We start from the raw sequence: 19194 nt of genomic DNA on the forward strand, positions 1-19194 counted from the left end.
CCTGTGGCACAGCCAAGTTGTAAATTCAACTGCTGTCACGGCGAAGGACGCTAACCCTGACAATACTGATTGGAGGCTTTCTGGAGGAAGAAATTTATAAATATGAGCAGTGCAGAGAAGACCTCCCTGAAGGATACCCAGTAACCACCACCACCAAAAAACCCCAAACCAAAACAAAAAAAACCTACAGGGTGAGCACAGCGGTCTGCTAGGGCTGCCGCAACTGAGTTGCTTAGACAACAGAAGTCTATCTCTTCACAGTTCTGGAGGTCAGAAGTAGGAGATCAAGGTGTCATCAGGGTTGATTTCTGATGAGACCTCTCTTTCTGGCTTGCACATGGCCTTTGCTCTGTGTGTGCCCACGCAAAGCGAGGGAAGATCCCTGGCCTCTCTTCCTCTTCTGATAAGGACCCCAGTCCTATCAGATTAGGGCCCTGCCCGTATGACCTCACTTAACCTTAATTAATCACCTCCTTAAAGGCCCCATCTCCAAGTACAGTCATGTGAGGGTTAGAACTTCCGCATATGAAGTTGGGACACAATTCAGTCAGTAACAAGGAGGAAACAAACAAAAACCGAAATGGAAGTCTGTAATTTGGCCCAATTGGTAGCTGAAATTTTACTAAAAGAATTTCTACAACAAAAAGATTAAAAGGGCAGATTGGCTTTTGTACCTCTATAACACTAGTTCTGAATTAGTTTAACGTTTGCTGAAACACAGCAGTTGGATAACCTTCATGGCCTTAATCAGTAACGGGGCTCAAATTACAGTTACACTGGGCATCCCACTAAATTTAAATAAGGTACCCCCTATAATCATCGGGCAGTCACTAAAGGTGATAAAGAGGACAAACAGGTATGCCTTGCCTTAACCACAGGAACTGCTGTCTTGCCTAAATTTCTCGTGGTCACAGAGCCCGTTGTCCTAGAAGGTGCCAGTGCTCATGGACTCTCTGACTCAACGAGTAATAAATACTTGTCACAAATTGTCTTGATAAAATGGAACCCCATGAACCTCTTCTTCCCCCATTAAAATAGTTAATGTGGCCCAGTGTAAATTAAAACAAAGTCTTTCATGGTTGAAACCCTTTAGACAAGATGTATTTAGAGAAGTGGTGAGTATCCCCACTGCTCTGCCATTTAAGAGCCCAGCTCACCCTGCCCTTAAACTTGGGAAGAATGAATGTGCCTCACAGTGGATTACCCATGAGCCTGGATTGCTGTGGGCCGCGTTAAGGTCCCTGTAGCCAGTACTACTGAATTGACCAAATTCATCCAATCAGCGAATGGTAAATATTTTTCTATTATAGAATTTGCTGCATATCTTTTGTTCGGTGCCTATTTCAACAGCCTCTTGACTGAAGTTTGCCTTCCCCTCCAAAGGGCTAGGACATACTTTACCCAGCTCCCAGGGCGGGTAGCTCACAGCCCTGTCATTGCACGCAGTCTCTGAGGGCAAGACCTTAACTACATCCTTCTTTCTCTAGGGACACAGGTATGACATTACCCTGATGATTTCCTCTTTGACACACTCGTTTGGGACATACAAATAATACAAGGTGCTCACAAAAAGAGGATGGGCCACTGCCTCACACACAGGGTAAGGCCCCCCTGCCACCTCGATGAGATTCCTGAAAATTACTGGGGAAACTGAAGGCTGCTCTCTCTGTGACACTGTCAAGAAACAGCTGTTGACTCTCAGCACCCACAACGTCTTTTAGGCTTTTTTTTGTGTTCCAAAGGAAACATATTTCTCATTTACAACTTGTACACAAGCCCATTTATGCTGTTACTTGCAAATTAGCTCACTTTGAATGGGGCCCCCTCTAACAAAGGGCTCTAGAATCTGTCCCAACTGCAAAATAACAGACACTCCTGTTAGTGCCCCCCAGAGACTCCTTCACTGTAGAGGTTTTGGCAACCTTCTCTCTGAGTTAGAATACCAGTTGTGTACAGCTAATTACTTTAAAATGTTAAAACCGTAAGTATTTGGACTGCTAAAATTAAATTTTTGGTCTTTTAAAGAAACTGCTTAAAAAATGAAAAAGAAAGCCACAAACCAGGAGCAAATATTCACAGCACATATCAGAAAACAAGATTTGTATCGCAATTTGTTCATCTCTATTCTCCTACTGATAAACACCTGGGTAGCTGCCGGCTCTGGGTTACAATGTATTATGAATACAGACGCTATGGATATTTGTGTATAACTCTCTTAGTGGTCATGTGTCTTAATTTCTCTTGGATAAATACCTACTGGTGGAATCGCTAGGTCATAGAGAAAGTATACATGTCACTTTACAAGAAACTAGGTAAGTATTTTCCCCAAGTATTGCTTTGCACTCTAACCAGCGATAACTGAGGGTTCTTGTTGCTCCAGATCCTCACCCACACTCGATATCACCAGTTATTTTATTTATTTATTTTAAAAGAATAATCAGGAATTTAGTTATTAATTTAATTTTATTTAATTTTACTTTTTGGCCATGCCATGCAGCATGCGGGATCTTAGTTCCCCAACCAGGGATCGAACCGGTTCCCCCTGCATTGGAAGGACAGAGTCTTAACCACTGGGCCTCCAGGGAAGTCTCCAGTTATTTTGACTGTTCTGGTGGGAATGAAATGTATCTTATTGTGGTGACGATTTGCATTTCCCAGATAACAAATGATCTTGAGTATCTTTACATGTGTTTAAAGACCAACTGAATATCTACTTTTGTGAAGTATGTGTTCATTTGTTAACTGGGTTGTCTTTTTATCAGTCAGTTGTAAGAATTCTTTATATTTTGTGGACACAAGATCTTTGTCAGATATATGTTTTGTGAATATTTTCTTCCAGTCTGTAACTTACATTTTCATTTAAAATTCTTCAACTTCTGAAGACTTACCTAATTCCCATATACTCTTTATCTAGCTAACTACAATGCTAATAGCTTATGTAATTACTGTGGTTACAGGCCTCCAAGATGGTCCTCAGTGATGTCTACCTCCTTGTTCAGTCCCCTTCCACAGTGCCTAGAGCTGACCTGTGTAACTAACAAGATATTGTAGAAATGGCAGTGTGTGACTTCCAAGGCTAGTTTATAAAAGACACTGCAGCTTCTGCCTTGCTGTCTTTGGGATCACTTGGCTCTGAAGGCCAACTGCCCAGTTGTGAGGGCATTCAAGCAGCCCAATAGACAGGCAGTGATAGGAAGAGACAGTGTCTCCCTCAAGATCAAGGGGCAAGCATTCTTACTGTCTGGTGTAGTGAAGATAATTGCCTCCCTCTGGAGAAGAGGACAGCCATGCTTATTGCCTGTTATAAAAGATTTGGGTTCCTTAAGCTCAGGATTCCTCTTCTGCACCACAACCCATTGGCTGCAGAGGGGGTCATCTGTCCCTCTGCATTGCTCTGGGGGGACTGGGCTCAGGGAACCAGCAGAAAAAATGCTGATACTCTAGCTACTGCTATTGCTGTGAGTGACAAACTGTCCTTTACCTCTGATCGACGAGTCTCATGTCTGCTACCAGCATCCATGAAACTGGCAGGCTAACTTATGTACTTGCAAGTGGGGTAGAATCTCCAATGCCTTACAGTTTGGGTGACAAGGATAGGATTCTGACTGAGACACGACTTTCTGAAAGAGGAAGGATGAGAGCCTTGCAGAGACTTGAGGGAAGGCCTTGGGAATCTGCAGTAAACACGTTGACCAAATCATACAGTCAGTTATGGAAGCAAATGGCCCTTCCTTTCGCTGCCTATTACTGAGGGTGAACTGCGGAGGTGGCTGCAGGCTGAACACCAGGAAACAGGTGTCCTCACTGCTGCTAAATCTCTTCTGGGCTGGGGCACTTCCTTACCATCCTGTTAATCAGCCTCAGGTGTGTCCCACAGTAACAACCAGGAGATTCATTTCAGTACTGTTCCCTTTCAGGCAAAAGGTTCTGCTCTCTTTCAGACAATTACAGAGACACATATCTATAATGACCATGAAAGGAGAGAAATTCATGGGCATAAATCAGGCCAGTCATTAGAACAATGTCTGGTTTACTTGGGAGTTGAGGGGGCGGGGTGTGTAATGGTCTTAAGGACAAATGGTATCAGCTGGGCTGTCTTTCCTACAGTCTGTCTTGTCCACCTCAAGTCTATTTGGAAATGACAGTAAAAGGTCTCAGAGGTTTTGGAAGTGGGTCATGGCTGCTTTTATCCTTTCAGGAGGTCTCCCAGAGACAGATAAACTCTTGTAGGAAACCAAGAATGAGGCCTTGCTTAGTATTCAGGTTCTTATTACCTCAGATTGGATTTAGAATGCTGATATAAGTGACCAACTAGAGAATGAGAAATTAACCCAGAGAAACTTAGGTAAATTTTTGTGGTCAGCCTACCACCCTGGAAAACTCCCCTAGCCCTTATGTAGAAACTGAGTGAGAATTAAGAGATGTTAGTGATGGGAGAGCAACTGCTCTGGATCAAGATGGACTCGGCAAAGAAGGTCACCACTGTGCAAGCCTGAGCCAGCCAGTGGCAACCCCATGACCTCAGCTAGAAAGCCCTGTGGCTATGGTACTGAGTCAGAGAGTTCTCAAAGCTGAAATAGATGGTATCCGCCATGAGGACCTCACCACCTGATCGCACGTGGTGTGATCACGGGTCGCCCAAAACAGTGGAGTTGCACTTGGTTTGTGCAGCTCAGAATTAGAAGCACCTTATCCAAATCTCTGAGTACTGGAGATAGTATGTGTCTCATTTCAGCACTCTACCTGGTACTTTATACAGACTAAACTACTTATCACAGTACTTTGAAGGGGCTCAGACCAGCAGGCTACATTTGCACCTGTCCAGCAAGCTGCTGACATGCTGTCTGCTTTTGAAGTCCCACATCTTCATGACTCTTTTGGGAGGTAAGTCTCTATGACTAATGACCCTGTGACCTGGAGCCTATGACAAAGGAAAACAGCCTTGACCTGGAGGCGTCTCTTGGGTTTTGGACTTGCTGCCTCCCTGACACAGCTATCAGGTAGGCACACCACCCCCTTTTTTGGGGGCCTCATTGCACAGCATGTGGGGTTTTAGTTCCCTGACCAGGGATCAAACCCGTGCCCCCTGCAGTGGAAGCGCAGAGTCCTAAACACTGGGCCACCAGGGAATTCCGAGGTGCACCCTTTTTGAAAAGCAACTACTAGCTTGCTGTTGAACTATTTTCAAAAGGAATGCCTGGTTTAAGGAAGCCTTGTGACTCTCCAGTCTGATATTCCCATTTTGGGGTGAGTCAATGCAGATTCAATGACTCATAAGTTGAGGGGGCCTAACAAGCCTTGCTTGTTAAATGGAAACGGTAAGTTCAAGAACACAGCTGGCCTCGGCCCACTGGCATCTGGTCTCTACATGAAAAAGTGGCAGCTTTCCCTTTGGGAGAAACTTTTACTCTATTCCACCATCTGAAGCAAAGCTGCTGGCTCAGTGGGGCCCTCAATTCACAAAGGTTCCATTAAATGCCTGGGCCTTGTTCACTGATGGTTGGGCTAATGAGAAACCTGACGGTATCCAACCTCAGTTAGCAGCTATGAAAAAACAAAACAGATGTCGCTGTGTAGAGAGAGTGGAGCTGGGGGCGGGAGGCGGGGCGCTTCCCCACCACCGACACTTTTCCAGGTTACTGAGCTGCCATTCCCATCTGATCAGCCACGTCATTATGGCTCTCGAAGGTGGTCTTTGCCATTTTTTCAGCTTTCCAGACCATTCACGGTCTGTCCGCAGTTACACCTTTTATTGCAAAAGCCACTCAACAGCCACTCGAGTGTTACCGTATCTGATGAAACTCAAAAATTGATTCAAAAAGGTTTGACTCTATCTCCCTCACCTCCTCCAGGTCTTTACACCTTAGTAATAAAGCAGTTTGGTCACTAAATGTCACTTTCTCTAGAAAGGAATCTTATCTTCTTAGCTACTTCCTGGGTAATGGGTAATGATTAGGATGAAAGGAGATGCGGGTTATAGACGTATTTGGAAAATTTGGGATTCCCACCTGATTCTGGCATGATGCTTCTTTCCCTTATGACAATCCCAGCCCAGTCTGGCTGGTATACCTTCTGGGTGGCAGTCCAGCCAAAAGGGGGAATAGGCGTTTCAACCTCGATTCTGGTTCAGCTACCTGGATTCTCTTGTTAGAGTCACATGGTCCTAGGTCATGATCACTTAGGTGAATAGACTTGTCACCAATACAGTGCAAAGTGGGGGGATCTAATGGAACTCTATAAGATGTATAAAAATGACTTTTTCCTCTCATACTTGACCCTTCTGGGGAAAAGATCTTGGTACAAGGTCAGGGGTGAATGGGGGAAAAAAAGGTGAAGCTATAGCTTCTGGAATGAGATACCCCAATTTTGTGGCAATAGAGGGAGAAGAACAATCTCAAAATCTGGAAAGGGAACAGCTTAGATCCTGAGAGATATGGGGAAGGGATTTTGTCTTTCAGAATAGGCCCTGGAACCTTCCTCATGAAGGAAAACACCCTGGTGCTACTCTCTCAAACTGTTCCAAGTGCCCTAAATTTAGCTGGCTGTACCACAATTTGATTATTATTGCCTTAAATATTTCTGACAATGCCATTAAAAATAGCAGATGGCCCAGATCCTGTATATCCCATGCTAAACGTACATCAGCACCTTTGGGTGTCATCTCTATCCTCATCCCCATGGCCATCACACTCAATCATTCTGTGGGGAAGAAAAATGTGACTGGTGGCACTGGTGGCACTGACCAACATAACAGGTTGGGCTGACGACTTCAGGTAGTTGCTCAACAAAACAAGGACTGGACTCCATTATTAAAAGTGAACTGGCCCAGCTGAGAGGTGTGTAGGAAGCAGGGTCAACTTGTTCCTCCCCCTGACTCATAAAAGTCTCATATGTAATATACTACCACTGCCCTAATAATTGTAAATAAACGTTCTTTACAGGGTCATCACGTGCCTGCACCTCAGGACTACACTTTGGTGCAGAAGCAAGCCATCTTTTTTTCCTTTATTCCTGAAAATACAATGACTTGCGCCCTGGGAGTAGTCATAGACATTCAAGTGTTTAAGGAAACACCACCAGCAGGTTATGTAGCCCTCAGATGACTGAGAAGATCCCTCCGAAATGAGGGATAACTGACTTGTAGTTCATGTGCTCATTGAGGAAGGTATCCCTTCCTCATCTAATTTTAAAAGGTGGTATGAAATTTGTTCCTGATTATTTGAATTGACCAATTACATTACCTACCATGGTGGTGGAAGACACTCAGATCAGCCTCAACTTTCTGGCCAGGGTTGTTACTGGTGACCCAACTGCCACAGGTTCCTCCTGTGGGCCAGGGCGGAAGCTTGCTAAAGCATCCTGCTATACCAGAGGCTTGGGGAACTGGCTTAAAAATGCTGATATTCTGACTACTGCTGTTGCTGTAATAAACTGTCCTTTATCTCTGACCAGGAGTCTTATTCTTCTATCACCATTCATGAAACTGTGGCAGGCTAACTTGTTAGTCCACAAATAGTGTGAAATTGTAGACCCTTCACAGTTGTTGACAGTATGTACCTTTTCATTTTCTTAATGGTACCTCTTGAATGACAGAAGTTTTTAATTTTCATGAAGTCCAATTTATCAGTGTTTTCTTTTATGGTTAGTGACTTGAGTGCCCTGTCTCTAAAGGCTTTACCAATCTCAAGGGTAAGGTAGGGGTCAAGGTTCATTTCCTATTTCACAGCTGCTCCAATACCATTTGTTGAAAAGACTACATTCTTTCTCCTTCTGAATTGCCTTGATATCACTGTCAAAAATCAGTTGATAGACTGTAGAGAACAAATGTATGGATACCAAGGGGGAAAGGGGTGGTGGGAGGGATTGGGAGACGGGGATTGCCACTATACATTATCGATACTATGTAGACAACTGATGGGAACATACTGTATAGCACAGGGAACTCTACCTAATGCACTGGGGTGACCTAAATGGGAGGGAAGTCCAAAAGGGAGGGGATATCTGTATGTGTATGGCTGATTCATTATGTTGTGCAGTGCAGGCAAACACAACAGTGTAAAGCAACCACACTCTAATAAAAATTAAAAAAAAAAGACAAAGAAGAGAAACAAAGAGAAGTCAAGAAGAAAAGGAATGTAATCACTAAAGGCAAATATAAACATTTTAAATTCTTAAAAAAGATCAACTGACTGTCTGTATGTGTCTACTTCAGGGCTCTTTTAATGTTACATTGATCTATTTATCTATTGGATGCCACATAATTTCCATTATAAGGTAAGAAAATTGTAGTGTTGTGCTGCTAATTTTTTTAAAGATGTAGCACATCACAACTTTCTTTTTTGGGGGGGAATGAAAATTATTTTAAATTACAAATAAATATTCCATCTATTTAAATCTTTATCCCTGCTTGTGGAATAATGCTATATAGTCTGCAAAAGGACCTAAATCAGGACCTGGGGTCTTTGTTGTCTTTTTTAGCTACACCTTTCTAATGCTCTACAAAACTTATATCCTGTCTTACTCTTCCTGAAATAATAACACTATCATCACCTATAAGGTTAGGGAATTGGCAAAAAGATGTAATAATTTTCTTAAGGCCACCTAGAAAGTCAATACAAGAAGCCAAAGATTCAAAGTTCTTAAAGAAAAAAAAAAGTATTCTGGATAAAACTATAAATGATTAAGACCCCACATTTACTATATTATTTACTAAGATTATATAAAAGATATGTGTGAGTGTGCATTTACTATATTATTCAAAAGAAAGACTCTTTGAAAATGAGCATTGGTAAATTTATGTTAGAAAATCTTTGTGCCGTCATTATTACTTGTTCTCTATTGTTTTTTTTTCAGTGTTGAAAAGTAGGAAAAGCTTTATAAAGAATTACATTACTATTTGCTGCCTAAAACTTTTTTTTGAGAAAAATGAATAGTAAAGCGTAGAAAACCAAAGTTAGATATATATACTGTTAGACTACCTAGGATAAAGTTATATCATATTTAAGATTAACATGATGTTAACAGAAAAACTTTAGAACATGACACTGGCTTTGATTTAAGACCTCATGAAAAAGCAGTACAAGTTAGTTTTTTTTAGTTTTGGAGGACATGCATTAGCCCACCAGCTTGTCAGTCACGCTTTGAAATTCAAGCTTAAAAAATGTATTGGGGACTTCCCTGGTGGCACAGCGGTTAAGAATCTGCCTGCCAATGCAGGGGACATGGGTTCAATCTCTGGTCTGGGAGGATCCCACATGCCACGGAGCAACTAAGCCCGTGCGCCACAACTACTGAGCGTGCGCTCTACAGCCCGCGAGCCACAACTACAGAGCCCGTGTGCCACAACTACTGAGCGTGCGCTCTACAGCCCGTGAGCCACAACTACAGAGCCCATGCTCCGCAACAAGAGAAGCCACCGCAAAGAGAAGCCTGTGCACCACAACAAAGAGTAGCCCCCACTCGCCGCAACTAGAGAAAGCCCGTGAGCAGCAACGAAGACCCAACGCAGCCAAAAATAAAATAAAATTAAATCTTTAGGAAAAAAAAGTATTGATTTACCACTGACATAATTAAAATTATATCCTCTTGTTGGATTGACCCCTTTATCATTATGTAATACTCCTTCTCTGTCTCTTATGATAATCTTTGTTTTAAAGTTTACTTTGTCTGATATAAGTATAGTTACCCCAGCTTTCTTTTGGTTTCCATTTGTATAGAGTATCTTTTCCCATCCCTTCACTTTCAGTTTATGTGTGTCCTTATATCTGAAGTCAGTCTCTTGTAGTCAGTGTATTGATGGGCTAATGCATGTCCTCCAAAACTATAAAGAATTATAGTTGACCCTTGTACAACATGGGTTTGAACTGCATGGGTCCACTTACATGCAGATTTTTTTCAATAAATATGTACTATAGTACTACACGAAACACAGTTGGTTGAATCCACAGATGTGGAACTGGGCATACGGAGGCCTGACTATAAATTTACATGCCGATTTTTCACTGTGTGAAGGGTTGGCGCCCCTAATCCCCATGTTGTTCAAGGGTCAACTGTAATACCAATCCTTCTCTAACTCTTCCAAAAAATAGAGAACACTTTCAAACTCATTTTACAAGGCCAGCATTACCCTGATACCAAAACCAGACAAGGAAGCCATAAGAAGAGAAAATTACAGGCCAAAATCCCAGGTGAACACAGATGCATTTTAAAATCCTCAAGAAAATATTAGCAAACCAAATTCGTTAATACAGTAAAAGTATCGTACACCACGATCATGTGGAATTTATTCCAGGGATGCAACAATGGTTCAACATGTGCAAATCAATGTGACACACCAACATTAACAACATTGGTTTGTTAACAACATTAACAAAATGAAGGATAAAAATCATATAATCATCTCAGTAGATGCAGAAAAGGAATTTGACAGAATCCATACATATCCATTTATGATAAAAACTCGCAAGAAAGTGAGTACAGAGGGAATGTACTTCAACATAATAAAGGTCATATATGACAAGCCCATAGCTAACATTATACTCAATGGTGGAAAGCTGAAAGCTTTTTCTTTAAGATCAAGAACAAGACAGGGATGCCAAGTCTTACCACTTTTATTCGACATAGTATGTATGGAAAGTCCTAGCCAAAGCAAGTAGACAAGAAATAAAATGCATGCAAACTGGAAAATGCATGCAACATGTAAAACTGTCACTTTTTGCAGATGATATATGATATAATATATAGAAAACCCTAAAGACTCCACCAAAAAACTGTTAGCACTAGTAAATTCAGTAAAGTTTCAGGAAACAAAATCAATTAAAACAATCTGTTGTGTGGTTTTTTTTTTTTTTGCAGTACGCGGGCCTCTCACTGTTGCAGCCTCTCCCGTTGCGGAGCACAGGCTCCGGATGCACAGGCTCAGCGGCCATGGCTCACGGGCCCAGCCGCTCTGCGGCATGTGGGATCTTCCCGGACAGGGGCACGAACCCGTGTCCCCTGCATCAGCAGGCAGACTCTCAACCACTGTGCCACCAGGGAAGCCCTGTTGTGTTTTTATGCACTAGTAATGAACTCTCAGAAAAAGAAATTAAGAAAACAATCCCATTTACAAAAAAATAAAATACCTAGGAATAAATTTAACCAAGGAGGTGAAAGATCTGTATACTGAAAACCGTAAGACATTAATGAAAGAAACTGAAGAAGACACAAATAAATGGAGAGACAGTTTGTGCTCATGGATTGGAAGAATATGTTAAAATGTCCATACTACCCAAAGCAATCTACAGATTCAATACAGTTCAATGGTATTTTTCACAGAAATAGAAAAACAATCCTAAAATTAGAGTGGAACCACAAAGGACCCCCAATAGCCAAAGCAATCTTGAGAAAGAAGTACAAAACTGGAGCAAAGTACAAAACTGCTCCCTGATTTCAAATTATATTACACACCTACAGTAATCAAAACAGTATAGTAGGAGACAACCTACTGAATGGGAGAAAATATTTGCAAATGATATTACTGATAAGAGATTAATATCCAATACATATAAATAGCTCATAAAACTCAACATCAAAAAAACAACCCAAGGGCTTCCCTGGTGGCACAGTGGTTGAGAGTCTGCCTGCCGGTGCAGGGGACATGGGTTCGTGCCCCGGTCCGGGAGGATCCCACATGCCGCGGAGCGGCTGAGCTCGTGAGCCATGGCCGCTGAGCCTGCACGTCCGGAGCCTGTGCTCCGCAACGGGAGAGGCCACAGCAGCGAGAGGCCCGTGTACCGCAAAAACAAAACCAAAAACAAACAAAAAAACAACCCGATTAAAAAATGGGGCAGAAGAACTGAACAGACATTTTTCCAGAGGAAATGCAGATTTTTCATATGCAGGCCAAGAGGCATATGAAAAGATGATCAACATAACTAATCATCAGGGAAATGCAAATGAAAACCACAATGAGATATCACCTAACACCTGTCAGAATGGCTATCATCAAAAAGAACACAAATAACAAATGTTGGTGAGTGTGTGGAGAAAAGGGAACCCACATACAGTGCTGGTGGGAATGTAAACTGATGCAGCCACTGTGGAAAGCAGTATGGGGGGTTTTCAAAAAATTAAAAATAGAACTACCATATGACCCAGCAATTCCACTTCTGGGTATACATCTGAAAAAGACAAAAACACTAATTCGAAAGCTACATGCACCTCAATGTTCAGAGCAGCATTATTTACAATTGCCAAGATATGGAAACAAACTAAGTGCCCGTCAACAGATGAATAAAGATGTGGTGTATCTATACCATGAAATACCACTCAGCCATAAAAAAAGAATGAAATTTTGCCATTTGCAGCAACATGGATGGATTTGAAGGATATTATGCTAAATGAACTAAGTCAAAGACAAATACTATATGATATCACTTATATGTGGAACCTAAAAGACACACCAAACTAGTGAATAAAACAAAAAAGAAGCAGACTCGCAGATATGGAGAATAAACTAGTGGTTACCAGTGGGGGAGTGGGCGGGCGGCAATAAAAGGGTCGGGGAGAGGGAGACACACACTACTGGGGGCAAGACAGGCTCGAGGATGTACTGCACAACGTGGGGAACACAGCCAATATTGTGTAGTAACCGTAAATGGAAAAAACGAATGAAAAATTGTATGAAAAATAAAAAATAAATGGCCACCCCACCACCACCACCGAACAGTATGGTACTGGCATGAAGTCAGATATATATGATCAATGGAAGAGAACAGAGATCGCAGAAATAAACTCATTCATATACGGTCAATTGATTTATGACAAAGGAGCCAAGAATATACAATGGGGAAAGGACAGTCTCTTCAATAAATGGTGCTGAGAAAACTGGACAGGCATACGCAAAAGAATGAAACTGGACCACTATCTTACACCATACACAAAACTTAACCCAAAACAGATTAAAGACTTGAATGTAAGACCTGAAACCATAAAACTCCTGGAAGACAACATAGGCAGTAAGCTCCTTGACATCCCAGATTTGATCCACTGTTAAAAATCCACCAATTTTTCTCATTTCCTTTAGGAAGAAATCCAAGTTCCTATGCAAGGCATTTGAAGACTGGGTATCTGGCCCCTGCCTACCTCTCCACTTTTATTTCATCTTAATCTCTGCCTCCTATCCTAATGCTTCAGACATCTGAAACTACTGGCTGAACATGGAGGATGTTTCACATCACTGTGCCTTTTTGAATATTTTCCCTATGCTTAGAATACACTATTCTGCATTTTCTATCTAATAACTACTCCTACATTAAGAATAAGTTTCCTCTGTGAAGCCTTTCTAACTCCCAAGACACTGAAGTACTCCCTCTGCTATGCTTCCTCCGTAACTAAATACACTTTTATAAAAATTATTGCATTATATTGTGATGGCCTCTTTATACAACTGTTTCTTTGTATGGATTATAATCTCCTAAGGCTTAGGGACTATGCCTTTCGTGCATATATTCTCAATGCCTGGAGCACATTATTAAGTCAGTGAATAATTACTGAGTGAGTATTTTGGGAAAAAGTTGAAAAACCCAAAGGAAAAATAGATGCGAAGCATACCAGGCCCCTTTGGAGGTAGGACAATAAATTCTATATGTATTATTAGAAGTGGATAACGCATACATGAGTGGAAAATGACAATAATTACGTATTTCTCTAGGATTAGTGATACTCAAAATGTAGATCTCTTGCTTAGTAAAGTTAGAATTCCACCAGAGACATTTTCATGTCTTAAGGGACATTTTAATTTATAGATTTATAGCTATTAACATTAAATGTGACCTCAAGGACCAACTGTTCTGTCTACAGGCAGAAATTTTTCTGCATTACCCTATTTGAGAAAAAATAACTGAAACAAAAGAAACCGAAGGGATTTAAAAAAAATCAGGACGTATGATAAAAGGATGTATTGGTAAACAGTACGGGGGAAGCTGGAAATTTGTAGTACTCTTTCCATGTTGTTCAACTATAATGCATCCAGTATTTGTCAAAGGTCATATTATTCAACAGAATGACACCTGATTCTTAGTTTAGTAACTGGAATCATGTATGTACACTGGAATCTAACTTTCTTAGATCTAAGCTTTCTTAAAGGGTAACACTTTTCGTAGTTCCATTCCCTTAAAACAGCCTCATTTCAATGGTTTATCTATATGCTGTAATATTTAATAATATTTTAGAATTACAAGGGGTCACAGAGACAACCTAGTCCAACACCCTCTTTTTAAGATAGAAGAAACTGAAGCCTACAGAAGCCGAAAAGGCTTCTTCAGGTTCACTGGGCAATCAGCAATGGAGTTGGGATAAGATCTCAGGTTTCCCAATTTTAGCCCAGTAATCCATTCTGAGTTTTTAAAATTACAAATAAAAGTGTTAAGTTATCGCTAACAGTGAGCAAATATACTGTATCATGCAATATCATAAAAACATATTTAGCCAAACTGTTGAAAGTGGGATACCTTTTAAATATTTCTACAAAATTAAGGTAGGATCATAATTTTAGACAGCATCACAGTCAGGACAATACTTGCAAATTCTTTTAATTAGTATAAATGTCATAATTTCCTTTCCAGTTTTATGTCATCTGATAGCAAAGTCCTAGTGTGAAAGGAAAATAAAAATAGAGTCAGTATGGCTCAGACAGCTCTCTTAAATGGAGCTGGGAGGCCATTAAGGAAGTATGACTTATGCAAGTCTCAGCCTGGATGGAATCTGACCTTTGGACCTGATGAAGTCATCTGGAACACCTGCCAGAAACTCAAGATACTTACAGGACCCTTACCCTAAAATAACTTGTGACAGTCTATCTACTTATCAGATCCCTACCCTAAAACAACTTGTGATCCCGGGACTTCCCTGGTGGTGCAGTGGTTAAGAATCTGCCTGTCAGTGCAGGGGACCCGGGTTCGATCCCTGGTCCGGGAAGATCCCACATGCTGCAGAGCAACTAAGCCCATGCACCACAACTACTGAGCCCTTCAGGGATAAGTGCCACAACTACTGAAGCTCACACTCCTAGAGCCCATGCTCTGCAACAAGACAAGCCACCGCAATGACAAGCCCACGCACTGCAAGTAAGAGTAGCCCCTGCTCGCCGCAACTAGAGAAAGCCCGGGCGCAGCAATGAAGACCCAACAACGCAGCCAAAAAATAAAATAATATAAAAAAATAAATAAAAACAAACTTGTGATCTCTTAAGGACAAATACTGTCTGACTCAGGTCAGAGTCAATCATAATTCTCTCCAGGCAACTTTCAACACCCTCTGGCTTTTTGTTTTAATAAGCCCCTGACCCTTTTCCTCGGAACATTCTTTCAGAGTTACCAGAATCTGTGTCTCTTGATTTGTGATCCTTAAGACCCCAAATAAACACTTTTCTTATTTGCAGCCTCCTGCATTATTTTTTGGTTGACACTAGACGCATACTAAGTACTCAGAAAACACTTGTTAAATTGACTGAAAGAATACCATAGGATAGTCTCGAGTATTAACCACTAACAAGGGAAGGCCTACGTAATTTGCAGAAGAGGGATACAGACAAGAATACAGCTAGGAAAAATAGGAATAGTTTATAAAATCATAGTAAGTTTTAAAAATATGTGTTATTTAGGTCCTTACTCATCTCTGCAAATTCAAGGAGACTTGAACTGACATCTAGAAAACCACAAACAAACCTATTAGAGCTTTTTAAGTGAAAATAAGAACTTAGATAAAGTGTGCACTGAAGAGCTGCTTCTTTGTAAAGGCTTTAAATTTTCGTGTTTTATCCAGATTTCCTTATGACCAGTGGTATATGTCTGTAAGATGGTTCCCAGGATAAGGGAAATGGATGTGAAAAGTATAAAAACCAATCTCACACCAGGATCAAGTCATAAATGATACCTTCATACCCATACGTGTGCTACCATACATTTAAGTGCACTTTTAGATGGGGTAGTTTTAATTAGAATTTTTTATTGAAGTATCATTGATTTACAATGTTGTGTTAGTTTCAGGTACAGAGCACAGTGATTCAGTTATATATATATACATACATATATATGCACGTATGTACATATATATTCTTTTTAGATTCTTTTCCCATTTTTTTTTAACAGTTGTGATTTTTCTCTCACTGATGTGTATTTTCCTTACTCTCAAGAGAAAGCTATTCAACTGTCATATTTTCTTCATTCCTTATTCAGTCTTAAAAATTTATGGCTTCTGATATGCTTTCCACTTACATATAGACAATACCAGTCAATAGTAGTTTTAGTTTGAACAATAATAATACATCAAGTACTCTGTCCTTCCTTCATGTGTTTCCATACTTGAGAATAAAAATTAGACATAATAAATGCACCAGCAAATGAAAAGGTATGGAAAACTCCTTGATTACCTGAGCATACCTACCACTGTGCCTGACACATAGCAGGCTTATAATAATTATGTTGAATGAATGGCTGACTGACTAGCTGAGTGAATGACGGAAATAAAGATTCCGGCCATTTTGACAGTGGCTGGAATTTGGCACTCAACAGTTCTTGCACGTAACCAAGCAGACTAGACTCGCTTTGCTAAGGGAGGGAAGAGTCAAGCTTCCGTTCAAAAGACAGTAATACTAAGAGCCGTTGGTACAGCCTTACACCAAAAACTAGGCTGGGGAGAAGAGAATGGGAGGAGCAACAGCTGGACAAGGGCTTCGGAGGCTTTCTTCTCACTGCTCAGTGCAGCTAAGTGTTCCAGTTCCACAGACATTATAGGTCCGTACACTACCTGAGTAAGAGATTATTCAAATCTTTCGGGAAAGATCTGGCACCACACGATGGTAAATCGGATAAAGTTACCATCATTTGAAGTGAGGCTGTAAGTTAAGGACATATATTAAGGCCAATAATATCTAATAAATGTTAGCCGTGGGTTACTGAATTTCCAAATAGCCCTCCAGAGGGAGGTGAGGGTGAGGGAAGTCTGCTGTCTGCTTCCTACCAGCCTGGGCCACCATGCTGCTCCCCTCCAGCTTCCGCTTCCCACCCAGCTCCCAGGAGTGTCACAAACCTGCCCTCACTCATGGTTTCTATTGTGGTAAAATATACATAACATACGTTATGTCCCTATGGATTCGCTTACTTATCCCTATGGATAAGTAAGTAGGGATAAGTAATTCGCTTACTTATCCCTATGGATATTTTATATAAATGGAATCATACAATATGTGACCTTTAGTTTCTGGCTTATTTACTTATAATGTTTCAGTGTTCATCCACATTGTGACATGTGTCAGTCCTTTTTATGGCTGAGTAATATTCCATTGTACATTTAGACCACATTTGTTTATCCATTAATTGATGGACATTTGGGCTGTTTCCACCTTTTGGCTATTGTGAATGGTGCTGCTATGAACATGCACGTGCATGTATTTATTTGAGCTCTTGTTTTCAACTCCCTTGAGTATATACCTATGAATGGAAGGGCCGGATCATACCGTAACTCTATGCTTAACTTTTTGAGGACCCACCAACCTGTTTTGCACAGCAGCTGAACCATTTTACATACTTTCCAGTAATTTATGAGGATTTCATTTTCTCCATATCCTTGCCAACATTTGTTATTTTCCTTTTCCCCTCTTTTTCATATGGCCATGCTTACAGGGTGTGAGTGGTATCTCACTGTGATTTTGATTTGCATTTCCCTAATGATTAATGATGTTGAGCATCGTTTCACATGCTTATTGGCCATCAGTATATCTCCTCTGCCCATCTTTGAATTGGGCTGTTTTTTGTTGGTGCTGAGTTTTAGGAGTCCTTTATATATTCTGTGTATTAATCTCTTATCAGATATATGATTTGCAAATATTTTCTCCCATTCTGTTCCATCTTCACTCTTGATAGTGTCCTTTGATATACAGAAGTTTCTAATTTTGATAAGTCCAATTTATATTTTCTTTTGTTGTTGTGCTTTTGGTGTCACATCCAAGAAATCTTGCCAAATTAAATACCATGAAGTTTTCTCCATGTTTTCTTCTAAGAGTTTCATAGTTTTAGCTCTTGCATTTATGTCTTTGATCCATTTTGAGTTGGTTTTTCTAGACGGTGTAAAACAAGGGTCCAACTTCATTCTTTTCAATATGGATATCCAGTTTTCCAACACCATTTGTGGAAAGACTGTCCTTTCTCCATTGGACAGTCCTGGCACTCTTGTTGAAAATCATTTGACATATATGCGAGGGATATTTTTTTACTCTATTCTATTCCATTGATATATATGTCTGTCTTTATGGCAGTCCCACACTGTTTTGATTACTATAGTTTTGTAGTAAGTTTTGAAATCAGGAAATATGAGTCCTCCAACTTAGTTCTTATTTTCAAGATTGTTTCGGCTATTTGCAGGTCCTTGAGATTCCATTCTGATGGGGATGCACTGAACCTGTAGATTGCTTTGAGTAGTATTCACATCTAACAGTAGCAAGTCTTCCAATCCATGAACACAAGATGCCTCTCAATTTATTTTTCTTTAGTTTCTTTCACCAATGATTTGTAGTTTTCAGTGTACTTCATTCATCTTTAAAATGAAGCTCAAAGCCACTTTGTCCAGTCAGTACCACTTGCTTACTGGAGGTCACAGTCTCCTCCCTCCCCCACCGTCTGCCTTGGGTTTACATAAATTGTAATGAGATATGCTTTTTCCCATTTGACACTAAGTTTTCAAGATTTACCCATATTGATACATACAGTTCTAGTTCATTTGTTTAAACTGCTATGTAGTATTCGTTCCTAGGGCTGCCATAAAACATTACACTACAAACTGGGTGGCTTAAACATTTATTCCCTCAGAGTTCAGGAGGCTAGCAGTCCAAAGTCAAGGTGTTGGTAAGGTTGGTTCTTTCTGGAGGCTCTGTGGGAGAATCCGTTCCACACCTCTCTCCAGCTTCTGGTGGTCGCCAGTAATCTCGGTGTTCCTTGGCTCGTACCTGGATCACTCCAATCTCTCCTGTGTGTTTCTGTGTATCTTCACCTTTTATAAGGACAGCAGTTATTGGATTCAGGGCCTGTCTTAATCCAGTACGACCTCATATTAACTAAGACCCTCTTCCTGAATAAGATCATATCCTGAAGTTCTGAGTAGACATGAATAGTGCCCTTTTTGGGAGGGCACTATTCACTATACATTAAATGACTATAA

At 40.7% G+C, this 19194-nt stretch overlaps 1 protein-coding gene across 3 annotated transcripts in view; it reads right to left on the bottom strand.

The window, feature by feature from the left end:
* Positions 1–19194, bottom strand: part of DNAJC1 (DnaJ heat shock protein family (Hsp40) member C1) — a 366483-nt gene that overhangs the window by 39252 nt on the left and 308037 nt on the right. The window lies entirely within an intron of this gene.

This window comes from Lagenorhynchus albirostris, chromosome 1, assembly GCF_949774975.1.
Source record: "Lagenorhynchus albirostris chromosome 1, mLagAlb1.1, whole genome shotgun sequence".
Lineage (NCBI taxonomy): Eukaryota > Metazoa > Chordata > Mammalia > Artiodactyla > Delphinidae > Lagenorhynchus > Lagenorhynchus albirostris.